Source organism: Pholcus phalangioides, unplaced genomic scaffold (genome assembly GCF_987345545.1).
Source record: "Pholcus phalangioides strain wild (caught in Gottingen) unplaced genomic scaffold, Ppha-v1.0 ptg000039l_1, whole genome shotgun sequence".
Taxonomy (NCBI): domain Eukaryota; kingdom Metazoa; phylum Arthropoda; class Arachnida; order Araneae; family Pholcidae; genus Pholcus; species Pholcus phalangioides.
Window position 1 is genome coordinate 29,952,715 of NW_028301625.1, and position 7,282 is coordinate 29,959,996.

At 39.5% G+C, this 7,282-nt stretch overlaps 1 long non-coding RNA gene across 1 annotated transcript; it reads right to left on the bottom strand.

Moving 5' to 3' along the window:
* Positions 1 to 1,183: 1,183 nt before the first annotated feature.
* Positions 1,184 to 4,003, bottom strand: LOC149065812 (uncharacterized). Its single transcript, XR_016195638.1, has 3 exons — positions 3,917 to 4,003; positions 3,398 to 3,445; positions 1,184 to 1,235 (listed from the first exon to the last, which is right to left on the bottom strand). It is a non-coding gene; the product is annotated as an uncharacterized LOC149065812 (long non-coding RNA).
* Between the last annotated feature and the right edge of the window lie 3,279 nt (positions 4,004 to 7,282).

The following is a 7,282-nucleotide window of genomic DNA, read 5'->3' on the forward strand; positions in this document are numbered from 1 at the left end:
ATGGATATTTGCTCCGGGCGACGGAATAAATTTTTGTATCTAGTTGCGGTCCTGTGAAGATGTCCAAACGTTAGTCTATCTCTTGCCAATTGTTTGATAGCATTTGAGGTGCTATAAATCAACTGCTGTAGAGATACACTATTTCAAAACATGGAGGCTTCACATTTCACTCAGTTCGTACCCAGCGTTTAACAAGCGTCACCAATTCAGATAGGTTAAGCACGTACTATTGTGACGTGTCCACCTACTACTATTAACCCACACATGTACGTTGTAAACGATCCTCAGAGAAACTTCTAACGAATTGGTGCGTGTCGGAATGTGCCGTATATATGTCGTGTACCATCGTTATATTTATTCCTGAGGAATGCCTGTCATGTACTCCAGAAGTCTGCCACCTGTCTTCAAATTCGGAAGCAAAACACTCGGCAGTATATTTTGCCTATATCACGTACGCCTACTATGAGTGAATTTTGAATGTTGTAGGCCTGATCGTGTGTGTGCGCGTGCTCTCAGTGGAGAGACCCTTTTTTAAATAGGCGATCCACTCGCATTTGCACCTTGAAGTTGGAAAAGCGCAGAAAACTAACTTCAACTAACCACAGCGTCTCCATGATAGCAGTCAGCGCAATTGCCCAACCGTCGACAATGATTCCTTGGTAGAAAACTTGGAGCAATCCCCCATCACAACCGTGCAGCACTCTCATAACTAAGCATGTATGGTTGTCTCAGAAAAAGCCATTACTTTTGTACAAATTTAGCCCGGATACCCTATATAGCCTGGAAAATGTAAATACTGTACATATATATATGTAACCTACTGACAGTAATTTTAAAAATACATGCAAGCTAATAAATAAAATGAAACAAAAAAGTCACACCAACCCATCATCCTGCTCGGCTCATCAACTGATGAAGAGTCTTGCAATTCATCAGAGGCCAACGAATCAACATCTGAAGGCCCAGCATTCGAAACAGGCTGCTCAAATGTTGCATCAGAGGTGGATGCACCAGCATTTGGACCAGCAGTTGATGTAGATGCTAGAGCTACATTAGAAGTGGACGAACCAACACCAGGAGGTGCAGTACGGCGACTAACTCGGGAAGCATTGAAAATTGGAAATTGCTCCTCGTACTGCATAAGTACACTAATGACGTTGTTGTCGAATAAGGAAATCATACCGTCTCCTATGTCGGCCAAGTATTCACGATAATGGAGAGTGTCTATGATTGTCCTGTAAATATTAAAATATCGAAAAAGAGTATTGTTACAAGGAAATAGACAGTTTCTAGATATATTGAGAAAAATGCCGTCTCTCTCTACTGTCCCACCTGGGGCCATTTTTTGAAAGTTAAGAGAGGCTACTAATGCCTCTACTTCAGTGCCTCACGCCACAGTGCGTGAAATAAGGAAGGCTGAGTCGTGTCTCCAGTGGTGTCGAGGACCTGGATTCGAGTCCCGGTGAAGACTCGATGATTTTCCTTTCCGAGACTTTACCTCGGCTAATGTCCAGAAAATATCTATTTCCTTGATATACTGGGCTGAGAAAAAAGCCATCCAGAGTGGGCCTATACAATCGATCCAGCTTATAACGTTCCCACTTAGAACGTTTTCCCGTTTAGTGCGACTAATTTTCGTGTTACCGACTCTAACTAATTCTCATTAAGATTTCCCGTTTCAAACGTTTTCCCGCTTACAATGTTTCTGTATGACGGTTTTTTGAAAAACGTTATAAGCGGGATCCACTGTATTACACTTCAATTTTTTTTAACCGGTTAATTTATTACTTTCTTCTACTTACAGTCGGACTCGCTTATAACGAACACGGATATTATGAATTCATACATATAATGAAGTTTTTTCCGTGTGTGTCCCGGGAATTTCCTATTGCTTATCTATGCTACTGTATTTTGATTGCTTATAACGAACACCCATTTCAACAAAGTATCAGTGCCGTCTTAACGTAAGAGCCTACCCAAGCACGGCCCGGGGACCTCAAGTGCGTAAAAGGCCTCATGATAATGAGACTTATTAATGAGACTAATTTATTTTGAATTTTCATAATTTTCATTTATTCTGAATTTACGATTCCCCTCTCCCACAGAATATATTAAATCGGGGAGAAGGAGCCCCCGATACTGTAAGGGTGCCTCTGGTCCCGCTGTTATTTTCACATCGGGCCCGTGTCTGTTAAGGACGGCCCTGGTGCAGATTTTCCATTGTCAAGTGAGATTCGGACGTTGGTTGCGGTGGTTTCATCGTGTGCAAATTGATTTCGAGAATGTCCTAGCACAAAACGCTACTCATTGCTTCAAAAATTGTAGCTATGCCGTTGGTTGAAAGCCAGAAATGGATAAAGAAAATGAGGTATCAAATAATAATAATAATAATTAGGCCTACCCGAAGTTTGTTATTCTATCTTTAAATTATTCGAAAGAAATTTTCGCTGTCTCTTACTAAAAGAAAAGGCATTATACATTTGGCATGTTTATTTGTCAAAAATGATTCAAACACAAAATGTTTGAAGTCCACAAAAATTATCAATAAAAAGCAACATATTTTTGTTTATATACTTGAATTACGTGAGATTTTAATTGAATTTTTACTTTTTATTAAAATATATTATTTTCATCTATTCATTTTAAGAATGCTCAGATTAGGCCTACTGAAAAATGTGTATCGCGCGTGCATGTAAACTGTTGTATTTTGTTCAAACGCATTATTTTTCAAGCCGGTACGGATAAAACGAAGTTCGCGTATAACAAATAGTTTCGCTCTTGCTTACGATTTCGTTATAAGTGGGTCTGACTAGGGCCAGAACCAGAGGGGGGGGGGCAACTGTCCCGTTATGGCCTTGGGTCTGACTGTAATACGTTTACAAGTAAGTCTATTAAAAAAACAGTCGTGCTCACATCGAACTTTAAGAAAATTTTTATGCTCAAGGTATTGATAAATGTAGAGAATTTGCTCTTATGACTCATGAACTAATAATAAGTTTAAAAGAATTAATATCTCATAACGAAACCTGAACCTCCCGTTAGAGTTTGCGAAAGGGCGGCCACATCGGGCCCCGCTCTAACGATATTATAAATGAAGAAAAAAAAATATGCATGATCACTTGATTTAAAAATTTTTTAATAATAATAAAACAATTTCACTTCGACTAGGATAATCTAAATAATTTGGGGAATTAACAAATATTAAAAGAATGAATCCATAATTGAATTTTGGCCTATTATTCCAAAGGATGGGGGGTGTCCTCGATCAGTTTCACAACGGGCCTCGTGTCAAATGTAAAGGCGGCGATGGACAAAACTTATATATTAAAAATATATTTTTTAATATGTTTATATACTACAAACTTTGTATCATAAGCAAATACATATTTCAACTTACCTTATTGCTAATGCCTTCAGAGTTGGTACTTTTCGTTGGAGAAATGTGCTAAAATTGAATATTGAACAAGTTCACATTAAAAATCAGCATTCTCAAAGAAATTTCCTTTTTTTACAATAATTTTTATATAATTTTTCTCGTTTATAATTGAAAAAAAAAGGAAATGATCTTATAAATTTACGAAATTTAAATTACTTTATTATTATATTAATTTAATGAAGATCTTCAAGCGAAAATTATAAACAATAATTCATTAGAAAGATGTATCTAATGTCAATGATGCTGATTTTAATTTTTCCTTCGGTAATTAATTTACGTTTAACAAAATCCTTATTTTTTGTGATGATTGATAATATATAGCCTCATTCACAATTCTCTAACTTTTTTTTAATTTTTTTGCAAAATTTCTTTGAAAATAATTTCCGAGAAATACGTGAGAAGAGTTAAGGTATTATTGGACATAAAACTAATTAATGAACATGAAAAAAAAAAGCATGATTTTATGGAAAAAGGACTTACGCAGAGTTGAACACTCGAATCAGACTACATCTGATTGTATCATCAAAATGAGAAGACATGCCTACTAGATCTGTCAATTGAGAAAACATTACCAGAAAAGTTGAAGCAAATTGGCAGAGTGAATAAGCATTAAATATTTATACAAAATAATCAATTAAAACCTCATGATTTTCATTATATACACTGCTCAAAACAATTAGGGGAGCACATGGTTTTGACAAAATTACGCAAAGATGTATACCGATAAGTAACATAAAATGAATCATCCATAATTTAAAGCCTAGCAGGAAACGGAAGAAGAAAACTTCATATGCAAATCAAAGTTCATGACGTCAAAAACCAGAAAAAGGAGATAAGGCAGAAATCGGGATGTTGCAGAAACGTCTGTTTTACTGCCGTAACTGTGAAATTCGAATGTGAAATTCGAATGCGCAGTATTTTTTTTTTTTGAGACAAGGTGACTTGAGGATGTCTCAACAACGTAATTTACCGGAATCCATGGCATGGCGTGTTATAGGCAGACTGGAATCCGGGCAAACACAACGTAGTGTCACGGACGCTGTTGGAGTCGCCGGAAGTGTTGTTGCAAGGCTGTGGAATCGATTCCAAGAAACAGGAAATGTTAGACGTCGACCAGGGTTAGGTCGGCCACGCGCCACTACAGCAACTGATGACCGGTATATACGGTTAACAGCCCGTCGAAACAGAACAGAGAATGCTACGCAGCTGCAAAGACGGTTGCTCTTGCCAACAGGACGAAGGGTGTCCAGCCAAACAGTACGTAATCGGCTTCATGAGGGAGGGCTCTATGCACGTAGGCCAATGGTCTGCATTCCGTTGACCCCACGCCACCGTGCGGCCCGAAGAAGATGGGTTGCTGAACATCGAGATTGGGAGCAACATGATTGGAGCCAAGTGCTGTTTACAGACGAGTCCCGATTCAGTCTGGAGTGTGACACCCGACGTGTTCTGGTATGGAGGGACAGGGGCACTCGAAATAACCCCGCATTCGTTCGTGAAAGGTCACAATACAGACGAGCTGGTTGGATGGTATGGGGTGGAATCAGCATAGGCGGACGTACGGACCTGCATATCATTCGGAATGGCACTTTGACGGCCCGAAGGTATGCAAACGAGATACTGCGACCTCATGTCATCCCTTACGCTGGAGCCATTGGAGATTCCTTTGTTTTCCAGGATGATAATGCCCGACCGCATAGAGCTCGTCTGGTGGAGAACATGCTTGAAGCTGAAACAATACAGCGTATGGAATGGCCAGCGTGCTCTCCTGACCTGAATCCAATCGAGCATGTTTGGGAAATGCTCGGACGACGCATTGCTGCGCGACCAAGGCCGCCTGTTACTGTCCGAGACTTGCAGATTGCACTTCTTGAGGAGTGGAACAGTATTCCCCAAAGTCTGATCGATAACCTCATCGCATCCATTTCAAACAGGTGTGCAGCAGTCTTAGCTGTTCGAGGAGACCACACGCCCTATTAAAACTCATGCATCATGTCTAAACAGTACTTTTTTTTATCGTTTACATGTAACCAAATTGTTGCCCTAAATCAACTTTTCATGTTTTTCCCATATTTTCAAAGAATTAAAGCTTAATTCCAAATTTTTTTACGTCTTTTTTCTGTATTGCGCATTGATACGCGTGTACTATCCATTGTATGCCAATACGTGGCTGTCTCGCACGGTTTTCTTCACTTTTTTGCTTGCTCCCCTAATTGTTTTGAGCAGTGTATATATATTATAATCATTATTAAAATCCTTCATCTCAGAATCCATCACTTTGATTCAACGACTTCAAACGCATAATGAAGTATATATAGGCCTATTTACGTAGAGAAAGAAGTCCTCTCCGCTTGCTAATTGGATAAAGGTGGTCGAAGAAGACCTGTCCCATGCATGTATGTGTCGTGAACAACCTAACGTGAAGTCTATTTCTGTGTAATGCTTGCTATGTGTAGTGATGCCACCTGTCGTCAATTTTTCAAACTATGAGTGAAGTGTAATGCTTGAATAATTGTACTTTTCAACGGGGAGATCGACTCGCATTCACGCTTCGAAGTTGGGAACCACAGAAAATGAGAGTTCGTCACTATGACCACTCGAGCACCAGAGCGGCTAAAAGGAAGTTGTGAAGGTCAAAAACTAGTCTCTAACATGTCGCCATCTGGTATTCTTGATGTCATTTACGAGCTATCAGTTGATTGCCATCGTCCATTGCACGAAGCCATTCAGCATATATTGTATACATGCTCCAAGCAGGAATTAGGAATTGTTCATCTTTTTCCATAGCTTAGAGCAGCGGTACTCAGCCTTTTTTGACTCGCGGAGCCCTTTGCAGTATATAATTTTTATGGTGGAGCCGTTTGACTCGAGGAGCCCTTTTTGTATATAATTTTTATTCCGGAACCCTGTAGGCCTCTTTTTTTTATTTATCTATCAAATTTACTGATTTATTTTATTTTCCTCGAGTCGCGGCGGAGCCCCTGGGAAGTTCACACAGAGCCCAAGGGCTCCGCGAAACACCGGTTGAGAACCGCTGGCTTAGAGGTAAAAGCACTCGTCTCCGTTTTACGCGAGATCGGGTTTCGAGTCTTCGTGGAGGCAGAGATGAATTTTATTTCCTAAATCATCATCTCCAGATGCAGTCTTCCGGAAACCTTATATTCTACTGATTGTATCTGTATCACCTGGGAACAATGATATGTTGGTTTCGTCATTGTTTAATCCAGTTTATAATCCGTAAAAAACACAACAAACTAAAAATTTTAACTTTTTTTCAAACTCTCTAGAAATCCAGTAGAATTTGTAAAGCGTGGAAGAATATGGTTTGGGGCCATTCAAGTATTACGTAAGCAGATTTTCAGCCATTTTGACCCCCTGTCCCCCTTGTCAGCAAAAGTCAGCAAAACACTGACCCCCCCCCCCCCCCAGCAAAATTTCGTCAGCAGCTTAGAATATTTCATATCTTCAAAAAGGGGTGGTTGATGACGTAAGCAACCTTCAACCCCCCCCCCCGATGCTGACGTAATACTTGAATGACCCCTTTAGAAAATTATAAATTAAAATTTTAACTTCCTGAAAAAAAAAAAAAAATCAATTCTATGAATTGTGTTAGTTTTGAAAATTGGTTTTGCAGCTTTAGTTGGATAATTTATCGTGCTCAAGGGGGTACGTGACGTGTTTGGTTATCATCGAACAAAGACGCCTATAGCTCGAAGAAAATAGGAAAAAAGACGTTGAAAGCCTTTATTGTACTTAAGGAGGGGGCTGGACTTGACAAATAAAATGGCAACGCTCAGCCATTGGATACTCAAAACCCTCCTATCCTGTCCTAAGTTAACCAATCCT